The sequence below is a fragment of the Monodelphis domestica genome, chromosome 4 (assembly GCF_027887165.1).
Source record: "Monodelphis domestica isolate mMonDom1 chromosome 4, mMonDom1.pri, whole genome shotgun sequence".
NCBI lineage: Eukaryota > Metazoa > Chordata > Mammalia > Didelphimorphia > Didelphidae > Monodelphis > Monodelphis domestica.
This window is the reverse complement of record NC_077230.1, coordinates 262,316,330-262,328,652: the sequence shown is the minus strand read 5'-3', so window position 1 is coordinate 262,328,652 and position 12,323 is coordinate 262,316,330. Positions and strand designations below refer to the sequence as shown.

Below are 12,323 nucleotides of genomic sequence, written 5' to 3'. Positions count from 1 at the left end.
TATTTGCTGATAATCTGGTTATAATGGTTTTCTTGAAGAATCCTAGGGAAGTAGCAAAGATAGTAATTAAGACAATAGTTTCTGCAAAGTTGCAGGCTATAAAAGAAATCCTTAAATTAATTGCATTTCTATATAATAATAACAAAACATGAGAAGCAATAATAGAAGGAAAAATCCCACTCCAAATTATTACACAATGCATAAAATATCTGAAGATCAACCTTTAAAATAACAAAAAGACTTAAACAGATTTAATTACATTGTGTTCCCTAAAGAAATAAAGAACAATTTAAATAACTGAAGAACTATTTAGTGCTCATGGCTAAGCCATGGCAATATAACAAAAATTACAATACTACCAAAATTAATTTATACTTTTAATGTTATATCAAATTGCCAAATAGATACCATATCAAGCTTGAAAAAATACTAATGTTAGGAAAAATTAAAAATTTAGAATATTAAGGAAAATTTTTAAAAAGAAGTAGTCATAAAGGAGGAATAGCACTCCTAAACTTCAAACTATATTGTAAACTATGTTTTCAAAAATCATCTGGTATTGGTTTAAAAGTAGAGAAACATTATTGGAATAGACTAGAAAAGGTAGAATGAGAAAATAAATAGAACTCAAAAACCTGGTGTTTGATGAAGTAGAAAACAAAAATTGGCTAGAAAAAAACTCCTTATTTGATTAAAAACTGCTGGGAGAAGTGGAGAGGACATTTTTTTGTTCTTGAAATTGCAATTTATTTCTTTTATGAAATAAATTAGACTTAGAACAATACCTTATACCATATTTCACAATACATTCTAAATGGATATGTGACCTCAATATTAAAGATCATCCTATAAAAATTTTGAAGAGAAACAGATCATATACTTCTCACAGCTGTGGGCAGAAGATATGTCTTAATCAAATAAGAGAAAGAACCAAAAGATAAAATAGGTAACTTTGATTACTTGAAACTGAAATGCTTCTGTAAAGATGAAATTAATACACCTAGGAAAAGAAGGAAAAGTAGGATAGGAAAAATATCTTTGTATCAATTTTTTTTGTTAAGGGTTTGGTATCTACAGCTTATAAAGTTTCTCTCCCTACTTCCCTCCCTCCCTCTCTGTCTCTGCCTCTGTCTCTCTGTCTCTGTCTCTATCTTTGTCTCTCTGTCTCTGCCTCCATATCTCTGTGTCTCTCTGTGTATATCTCTCTGGGTCTCTGTGTCTGTCTGTATCTGTCTCTCTCTTTCCCTTTTCCTTTTTCTTTTCCTCTCCCTCTTCCTCCCTCAACCCTTCCTGGTGGTGGTGGGAGATGCACAGTTATTACATATTGCAAATATTTTCAGACTTTTCCCATGTATGGATTGGTTAAGCTGATTTCTACAACCCCTCTAAAAATACTATCTGTTGTGTGAGATAGGTCTCTGGGTAGGAAAGATTAAGGGATAATTGGGAAAGTTATGATGATATTAGAAACAGAAGGTATCAATAAACTTATTTTAAAAAAAGTAATGTCAAGCCAGGACTAGAGATGGGAGGTCCTGGTTTCAAATCTGGTCTCAAACACTTCCTATCTGTGTGACCCTGAGCAAATTACTTGATCCTCATTCCCAAACCATTATGGTTTTTCTGCTTTGCAACCAAAATCCAGCTTTCATTCTAAGATTTAAGGTAAGGTTTTTTTTTTTTTTTAAAGTAATGCTATAATCACAGTCTAGCAAAGTATTCTGTCTTTTTCTGTTCATAAATTCAGATAAAACTGTATTTTGAGAGTTTGCCTTAAGGTCTATGTAAAATATGAAAAAATCTAAAGAAAAATATAGATAAAAGAGATATAAATAGATAAAAGAGACAGAATCCTAGGAAGAGAGATAATTTCACGAAATTTCATTGTTCAAATGTTAATAGAATTTAAAGTAAAAGTATTAAAAAGATATATGACTTAAATATGTTATACTGTAACATAATATGGTACAATTACATAATACATTACTGTGATTTCTCACCTATCATGGGAGTTATGTTCCAGAGATCCCACAATAGGTGAAAATCCACAAAGTAGCAGTTATATTTATTTTATTATTTATATGTATATTTTAAGGCTTTATAAACCCTTGCCACTCTTCTATAAACCTGTTCCACACTATTAACCTATAGTCCTTGAGTCAATCAGTACCCAGGTTACAGAACACAGTGCTGTGGTTGGTTGCCTTTCATTCACCGTGATAAGTATAATGCCAAGATACTAAATTATATATATATATATATATATATGTATATATATAATATTAAAGAAATTATTTAACTTATTTATTTTGAATTGAAAAATGTATTTAATTAATTAATTTATAATATTTTTCCATGGTTACATGATTCATGTTCTTTCCCTCCCCCTGTGCCCCCACCACAGTCAACACGCAGCTTCACTGGGATTTACTTGTGTCATTGATCAAGATCTATTTCCATATTATTGATTATTGCCCTGGGGAGATCATTTAGAATCTACATCCCCAATCATATCCCCATCAATCTATGTGATCAAGCAGTTGAATATATTTTTTTAAAAATCCATGATATAGTGAAGCCGGGATAAGTGAACTGAGATATAGCAAGGGGTGTGCACATCTTTTCCTTAATTTAATATTGTGTGTATCATCTTATTCCATATTATAATTGTATAGGTTTTATTTTTCCATCATGTTATAGTATTTCACTTCCTATATAATATGAAATAATGTTGTTTTATTTTTTATTCCGCCATATTAGTGCCAATCTATCTACATACTAAATAATATTAAATTATGTTATGCTATATCATGTTGTGTTATGTTGTAGTGGATGTTTTGCCATGCTCTATTCTATCCAATCATGCTACGATATATAACATCTTACTATATCATGCCATTTTACCTAATACCTTATATATCATATCATAATACATTTTATTACCTCAACCATGCTTTGGAGTCCATTTGATTTTCTTGATTTAGACTGATCCCATGAATCCTAGCATTAATATCCAGGCACAGGAAAGGTGAAAGTTGATAAATCCTGAGGGAACTCTGTGAACGAGAGCAGAGTTTTGAGAAATGATCTTGTTGTTACAATGTTTTCTCATGGAAATATGGCTAAAGGCAAGCACATTATTTATTAATCATATTAAGTCCTCAATGAAGCATGGGATAGCTTCTATATTTATTGTCAGAACGTGGGTCTCAGCTATTTTACATAAAATTAGGATATCTATTCAATGATATATGGCCCTGGCCAAGAGCAAGTAACATTTTAAGAGAGAGAAAAAACCAAACAAAACTGATTATCCAAGATACAGCAGGTCTGCCAACAAAGTCAAGCCCCTTGCTGATATTTTTAGCCAAAGGATCTTAACTGGCATTGATTTCAAAATTAAAGTGGTGTCTCAGACAGATGGGCTGTAATGGAAGATGCAGGGAAAGACAGTTTGCAGGGAAGATCACTAGAGTATTACTTTGCTATTTAAAAATCAGGCAGGTACCTAGCAGCCAGATCTTTCTGCGCTCTGACTGGCTCTGCCAGCAAGGAGAAAGAACTCTCTTGATTAGGACTAGCAGGTCATGGAATTTTCTGCCTTTAAGGCCTTTGCTGAATTGGATCAGTAGGGCTGATCGCCTATAGGATGTGTTTTCTGAGGGCTGGAGAAGAATTCCTTGTCATTGTTTTGGTGTAATGGAACCACAAACACACACTCACACACACACACACACACACACACACACACACACACACGTGCTTGCACGCACTGGATTTAGTCATGAAACCTGAGTTCAAATCATTTTGCCACCTCTGTAAAGTTGGCAAATTAATGAATTTCTCTGGGTCTTGGACTTTGGTTCCTTCATCCTTAAAACAAGGATGTTGAACTGGATAATAATTGTTAAGGTCTCTTCTCATTCCCAAATCCTATGACCCTAAAAGGCCTCGAATGAAACCCCGAGATTCCTTTCTAGGGTCTTTGTCCCTTTATTCACAATTTTGCCACGGGGTAGCTATTCTGGGTGCACATTCTCCCATCAGACAGGTAGGATGTCCATCTGCTCTTTGCCCTCCCAGTGCCCAGGGGAGGCCATGAATCTCCCTGAGGCTGATTCTGCAAGCTCTCTGTGGGACAAACCCAAAGAGGATTCTGTTCTTTCTTTTTTGGGGACTGCTTTGTGCTGAAATAGCATGCTTGTCAAAAGTGCCAGGCATAAACTTGATGGGTCGTATATAAATAGCCCGACAGGTAGCAAGACAGATAGAGAGCACTTGGCTGGTTATAAAAGTAGGGCATACTTGGAGCCAAATGGCCTGCTGCAAAGTCAGAGGGAGGTCCTTTCAATTTATTGTATAAACTAAAAATAATCACTGTTTCTATCTGAAGGCTCCTTTTTTCCTGAAGTTCATCTTGTAGGTAAATCAAATGTGTAAATAGGATTATTTGTGCAGTGCTGAGCACAGTAATTGAAATAAATTTGAGGGTAAATTATGATTTAGGATCCAGCTGAATCACATGGAATCAACAACTCTTAGGGTGAGTTACTCTGGTGCAAAGAAATAATTTGATGGACTTATCTTTGATCAGCTGTCTCCTGGTAGAAAGGTTTCCTTTAAAGCTAGTATTAATGCTTCATTTCTGAACATTGCAAAACTTATTGGCAGGCTGCTTCTCTTTTATGGGAATAGATAGAATGAAAGAAGGTATACTCAATCTTCCATTTTCATGGGAGGAACAGCCTGAAAATTAAAAAAAAAACAGGAATGTTGATATATTAAACCCAAGGGAAATAGGGGGTTAGGTTCTGTAAGACCACTAAAAACTGTAATTTGTTTCTAGAGATTGCTGAAAATTCACTTTCATGCATATAATTTTTATAATAAAACAGTAATTTTCAAACTATGCCCTTTCCCTTACACAATAACCATGAAATAGACCATAAAATGCAGGAGAAAGGAGAGGCAACACCTGATTGGAAGAAGAGGGGCAGGGGTGGCAATAGAAGAAGAATCCTGGAGATAAAAAAGGGAAAGGGGCAACACCTGCCAGCTATAATTTTCTCTTGGATTCAGTGGTTGAATTGCTCCCAGATGAAAAGCATTTGCATCAGGGTAAGTCCCAAGCCTTGGTCAGAGCTCAGAATTCCCACCTAAGGTAGTGTGGTCGGGCAAGTCAGCCTGGCAGGGATGCTCAGGAGCCCAGCCTAGCGGTATGGGCAGGCAGCAGGGGAGACAGGACATTTGCTCTGCCAGGTAAATGCCTCTAAGGGGATGGGGTGTGGGTGGAGTTGGAGGAAGGACTGCCATCTCATTTACCTATGAACATTGTAGCTTTTCCATCTCTTCAATTCACTCATCTCAGCTCACTTTATTTTTATGCATAAATATTTTATGGTCTAGATATCATTCAATGTGCTGGCCTACATGTCCACATATATTATAAATGTATATGCATGCCCTGACATACACAAAAGTTTCCCCCACAATACACACACAAATGAAGTAAATTACAAGTTTTTTCAGAAATCAACCAAAATCAGTAGCTTTTTGTAAATGGATTTAAAATACATATATATATACATATGTATATATATATGTGTATATATATATGTATATATATATATATATATATATATATATAGTATATATATATATATGACCTGGCTAGAGATTTCCTCTGTCTGAGGGACTTGGGAGAAGTCCAGGATTATATGTAATTAGGTAAAAACTCTTTTCTTTAATGCAAATCTTGTGTGATGGTAAGAATTTTTACAATGAAATAAAAATCATTGGTATTATCTTAATCCAGTGTTCATGGTATACCTTCCCTCAAAAATGTTTAAATAAATAACTCATTGGAAAGACAAAGGATGGAGAGAGAGAGAGAAAGAGACAGACAGAAAAGTAGAGATACCTAGACAAGGGTCAGAATGTTTCATGTCAGAAAGATTTTCACCATCAGGCTTAATATTGAACCCCTTGAAAGCCCACACAGTGGATTGCAATAGAATATTGCAGTTCTTCTCTAAAAAAATATTGTTTACTGTGTAGAAAAAAAAATCTATCCACTAATAACTTGAAATCTTGAATGTGGGCCAGGAAGCACCTAATTGTCATGTGAACTATTTTATTGAACCCCCAACCCCCTACCTGAATCAATGTATCCTGATATCACTGTTTTCAAATGACCTTCATGATTTCTGTGTATTTAGACTAGAGAGAATGGTGAGGATCATGAAGGAAATAACAGTAGAACTCAGAGAGAATTGGATTGAGCTCAAAGGTTGTAAATATATTCTACTTTGTCTATAAAATTGAAAGGTTCTCCTGTTGTTATACCTTATGCAATTCTAAATATGGGTGAGAGGGCAGAGACTAGCAACTTAAGTGGCTGTAAAATGTGCCAGGGAGAGCCTATGTAGGTAGAACATTTGCTTGTGTTCAACAATGCTTCTTATTTCACATTTTAACACAAGGCACTTATCCTGGTTTGATGCCTCCTGGATGAATGGGTGGTCTTAGAGCATAGAGATCCACTAATGAATCTGTGACTGCCAAGCCCAGTGCACAGATGCATTTGGGGGAGATAGGATGGGTGATTATTTCACTTCTAGAAATGGAATCCCACTGTCTCCCTCATTAAGAAAAGGTACAAGGGAGATATTCCAGAAGACTCTTAAAGACTATCCTGAGGTCAACACATTGTATGGTTGATGAGAGTGTTGCCTAGGAGAGGCCAAACGCAGAATAAACAGGAGAGATTGCAGCTCCTAGGAACACATTGGCCCATTGGCAAGCACAAACATTTAAAGCTTTCTGTGTGTGTGTGTGAGAGAGAGAGAGAGAGAGAGAGAGAGAGAGAGAGAGTTGGGGGGGAATTTAAGAGTTCAGATTAATAAGTAAACATGATCTCAGAGTTCACATTCTTACAATCTCTCTTGATCCCATTATTTCAGGTTACTTTAGCACTTTCTGGAGTGGATTCAAGAATACTTTATTTATTTATTTATTCATTCATTCATTTATTTATCCAGTCATTTAATTAATTAATTATTTGTTTATTGATTAATTAATTTGTTTGTTTATTCATTCATTTGTTTGTTTGTCTATCTATCTATTTATTTATTCTTAAACCCTTACCTTCCTTCTTGGAGTCAATACTGTGTATTGGCTTCAAGGCAGAAGAGTGGTAAGGGCTAGGCAATGGGGGTCAAGTGACTTGCCCAGGGTCACACAGCTGGGAAGTGTCTGAGGCCATATTTGAACCCAGGACCTCCCATCTCTAGGCCTGGCTCTCAAACCACTGAGCCACCCAGCTTCCCCCTCAAGAATACTTTAAAGAATAAATTCATCTTTTTTTGCACATACAAACTTGCTCATTGCACTTCATTTCCCTCCCTCCTCCCCCATTGCTCAAAGCTGCAAATGTGCCTGGTTAGAAAGTAAAAAAATATGTTACTTATAAAATTATGTAAGTGCTTGAAGTTGCAAATGTTGAAGATTAGCTGTACATCATATTTAAAGAGTTCCTATTGAGACATAACTATTGGGTAGTCCATGTACCCTGCTGGTATCTTCATGATGTCAAGAAAAAGCAAAGGAAGGCTAGCGATATATTGTGTGTTAGAATAAACTTGTGTGAGGCCATGCCTATGAATCACACAATTTGGGCAGGCATGGATGAGTTATGGGCTCCAGGATAAGACATTTGAGCATTTGAAAATCATATATTATTTTATTTTGTTCAACATTTCCCCTTCTGAGTCCATTTTCAAAATAGTATCTCTTTATCTACACTATTCTTTCAGATCCTGCCTTAGTTGTTAGCTAAAAGGAGAATACAATAATAGAATATAAGATCCCTGAGGGTAAGGAATTTGTTTTTATTTTCTATCCTCAATTCCTAGTATAGCATGAAGTAGGTGTATAAGTAATTATTGAATTAAATAGAATAGTTTATTTTTTCCCTCTTTGAAACACGTCTTCCACTTTCAACACAAAAATTTCTAAAACTATCCTGTGAATTTTGTCCTGTCCTTTTAAAGATATAAATGACATCTGAGGGTTTCTTGTAAATGGAAAATCAGTTTATGATATTTATGGAATAGATACCTTGAGTCAAGTACTTTATTAGGAGGGGTGCAGAAGTCAGAGAAGGTAAGACGTATATAGAACACATCTATGGTATGATTCCTTATTCTCAAAGAACTTGCCATCTAGTTTGGTTTATGATATTAATATTAAAAAGGCTTAGTTATGGATACTTGCCAAAGAATCTACCAAGGAGAAAAAAGCAAGTATACATAAATTCTTAGTGATTAAAAACTATTTAGGGTAGGGAAGAGTTAATCAAGGGAAAAACTTATGAGGGAAGTGAATGTTAAACTGGATTTTGCAAGAGAGGATGGATAGGTATATAAATAAGCATACAGAAGAGGCAGGGGTAGGACAATTGGGTAATGAGAATGATTCCTTCAAAGGCAGGAATTTTGATTATGTTAAATTTAAGTTTTTGCACAAACAAGTCAATGAAACAGAGTTAGAAGTCAAAAATGAAACTGGGAAAACAATTTTTGGAGCAAGCTTCTCTGACAAAGGTTTCTTTTCTCAAGTATATATAGAGAAGTGTCAAATTTATTAAAAGCATTAAATAAAAAAATAGAATTATTTAAATTTATCGAAATAAAAATAACCTTTCCCTCAATTGATAATTAGTCAAGGGAAATAAACAGGCAGTTTTCAGAAGAAGAAATCTATCAATAGCAATATGAAAAATGTTCCATATCACGAATAATTGGATAAATACAAATTAAAACAATTCAGGTTCTACCTTACACCCTTCAGATTGGTAAATGTGACAGAAAAGGAAAATGAAAAATTCTGGAATAGATGTGGGAAAATAGATATACTAATGCTTTTTTGGTGGAGCTGTAAACTAGTCCAACCATTCTGTGGAACAATTTGGAACTATAGCCAAAGGGCTAAAAAACTTTCTTCATCTTTTGACTGAGCAATACTTCTATCAGGGCTATAACCCAGAGAAAAAGGAAATGGCCACATAAAAATATTTATAGTAGCTCTTTTATGGCAAGGAATTGGAATTTGAGGAGTTGCAGATTAAATGAGGAATGGCTGAAGAAGTTTTACTTTTTAAATGTGAAATAACACTATTTTGCTATGAGAAATACCGAAAGGATGATTGGGGATATAGACTCTAAATGATCACCCTAGTGCAAATATCAATAATATGGAAATAGGTCTTGATCAATGACACATGTAAAATCCAGTAGAATTGCTCATCAACTGGGGGGGGGCAGGGGCATGAGGGAAAGAACATGAGTCATGTAATTTAGAAAAAAAAAAACATTCTAAATTAATTAATTAAATGAAAATTTTCAAAAGTTAAAAAAAAATAGAAATACCAAAGGGGACAGTGTCAGAAAAACAACCACCACCACCTGGGAAGACTTATATGAAATGATATAAAGTAAAGTGAGCAGAACCAGGAGAATAATTTACACAGTAAAAGCAATAATATTGGGAATCAACTGTGAAATATTTAGTAACTGATCAACACATGAATAAAAACAATGTTAAAGAATTCATGATAAAAAATGCTATCCATCTCCATATAGAGAACCGATCTTCCCTGTCAATAGATTGAAGCCTTTTTTTCTTTCTTTTTTTTTTGCAATATGACTAACATGGAAATATGTTTACATTACTTCATATTTATGATGGCTATATTTTTTTGCCTTCTCAATGAGTGAGGGGTGAAGGGAGGGAGATAATTTGGAATAGAAAATAAAAATTTTAAAGATTAAAAAAAAAACCAAGTAGGGGCTTACTTCAGGTCAAACAGCACCTTATCATATTTCCTCTTTTTTAAGTTGAAGCTGATGATATATATAAATCAATATGTGCTCTTGTTAGTGCAAACTCTGTTGAGAAACACAGCATGCATTTTTGTGGGAAACATCACAAGGATAACTTTGTTGAACTGGAATTTTCTACTAAGTCATCAAATCAAGCTCAGTGTGTGTAGTTGACTTGTTCGTGATTATGGTAAAGACTGAATGAATAAACCAAAAGCCTCATTCTCAGACAATCCTGTTAGCTTCCATGAGAAGAAAATCTTTGACTTCCTAAGACCACTGTGATCAAGAATAAACAGTTAGTTATTTTTTTGTTATCGTTTATATACAACACATGAATGATCTTTCATCTCCAAGATTTTTGAAGGCTGACTTCCAAGCTTGGAATATTGTATTTCTTCTATAGCTAAGGATCTTCAGTTTCCTTCCTAGCTTAGCTTAAGCATTATTACCTTCCTTCCAAATCCTTTTCACCAGCTAGAACCCATCCTTCTTTAACCTTGAATTATCTTGTATATATATATATATATATATGCACATATATGTGTATATTTTATGTATGCATGCATATTATACACACTTGTGGCCATCCTTTATAGAATGAAAGCTCCTTGAGGACCAGAACTGATGCTGTGTCTATCTTTGTATCCCTAGTACCTAACAGAGTGCCTGGTTCATAAGAAGTTGTTAATAAATATTTGTTGATTGATTAAATGATAATGAACTTAAATGAGCATGAATTTCAAGCTTACTCCAATTTTTCTCCTGGAAAATTAATATGTGTGTGTATATACACACATATGTATATATGTTAGCACATTCTTCAGACTCACATCAGGTGGCATATGCCATCTTGCTAAAGTAAGGATTAATAAGGCAGTTATTCTACTACATTAGTGGAGAGGATTATATAAAACAATATCCATTTTTATGAATAATTTTGTGTCAATTGCTTCTAAATTAGCCTCAATGTTTCTTCCCCCGTGAATTCTTAATTAGTATCTTTGCTCCCATCTAATTTAAATTTAACATTTTTGTTTTCTTTTGCACCAATGCTATTTTTGTCAGAATCTGAAAAGCACTCTTTAGAAGGATGTTTTCAAAGAGTCCAGATGGTACCAATAATTATTTATTATCTTTAGCTTCCACTATTATATGTCACCCAATCTGTGGCATTATAAATCTTGTTCAGCTCTCGGAGGAGCTGCAGTAACTCAATGAAAAAGTGCTGGGGTAATAACTCGTTCAGAGAATTCAACACTTGTAGGAGTACCACTTTTTCACATCTTTAATTAAGATTCTAATGACTGTGCTGGTCATTTATTAGGGTTTTATTACTCGTAGCTTATGACTATTATCCTCTTTATCTATCTCCAACACCTGTAATAATTTCCATACATAGTTCCCTGCAGCCTATTAGAGTGTACATTAAGATTTTTCTTGCTCACCAATGTGAAACTAGGATCCGAAGTTCTCTCTTGAGATTTCTGTATTAAAGTATTAACCAATGACTCTCTTGCTGGTAGGGAATCATCTCTGAGGACTGGGGAGCTGTTTCCCTGATTTCTGAGTGGCAGCTCTGACTGGAAAAATGAATGGAAGATGAAAAGGATGATCTCTCAAGGAGCACTATGGGAAGACAAGATTAAAAAGAACTACCTCCTAGTTCCTGTGATTCAATAATTAGCATCCCAAATATATCATGATATAGTTATGAAAATATATTTTTAAAAGTTCATGGTTTTCAGGTCAAGAATCCCTTCTAGAGAGAAAAAAGAAAGGAGAATGTAAGACAGAACCTTGAGGGATCTCCATGGTCAATGTACATCACATTGATGAAAATTCAACAAAGGAAACCTAAGGGAGGGACATCTACTTAGTAGGGGAACCCCCAGAAAGTACTGTCATGAGAACCTTAGTAATGTTTGATGCAGTCAGAAGACTCAGAGAGGTTAAGAAGGATGAGGATTGAGAAGAGGCAATTTGGAGTTGTTTTGTCATTTTTAGTCATGTCCAATTTCTTGTGATTCTTTTTGGTAGTTTCTTGGCAAAAATATTTGAATGTGTTGCCATTTCTGCCTCCAGCTCATTTTACAGATGAGGAAACTGAGGCAAACAGAGTTAAGTGATCTGCCCAGGTCACACAGCCCAACTCTGGGCTCAGCATCATTTCAACTGTGCCATATAGCTGCCCTGAAAAGTCCATTAAACTAGGTAATTAAGAGGTCATTGGCATCTTTGCAAACAGAAGCTTCAGTTGAATCACATTTGAAACTAGATTTCAGAGAGTTTAAAGGATAATGAGAATAGAAAAATTATTTCTAGTGTAGGAGGATTTTTAAAAAATTTAGCCAGGGGAAGAAGCTAGGTGGCTCAGTAGACTGAGAGCCAGGCCTTGATACAGGAGGTCCTGGGTTCAAATCTAGATTCAGACACTTCCTG

General features: G+C 34.8%; 1 long non-coding RNA gene across 1 annotated transcript in view; it reads left to right on the top strand.

Annotated features, from left to right (window-relative positions):
* Nucleotides 1–5,065: 5,065 nt before the first annotated feature.
* LOC103100113 (uncharacterized) overlaps nt 5,066–12,323 on the top strand; it is a 103,928-nt gene continuing 96,670 nt past the window's right edge. Inside the window, exon 1 of the long non-coding RNA XR_467970.3 lies at nt 5,066–5,259. This is a non-coding gene — a long non-coding RNA (uncharacterized LOC103100113). The remainder of the gene's footprint in view (nt 5,260–12,323) is intronic.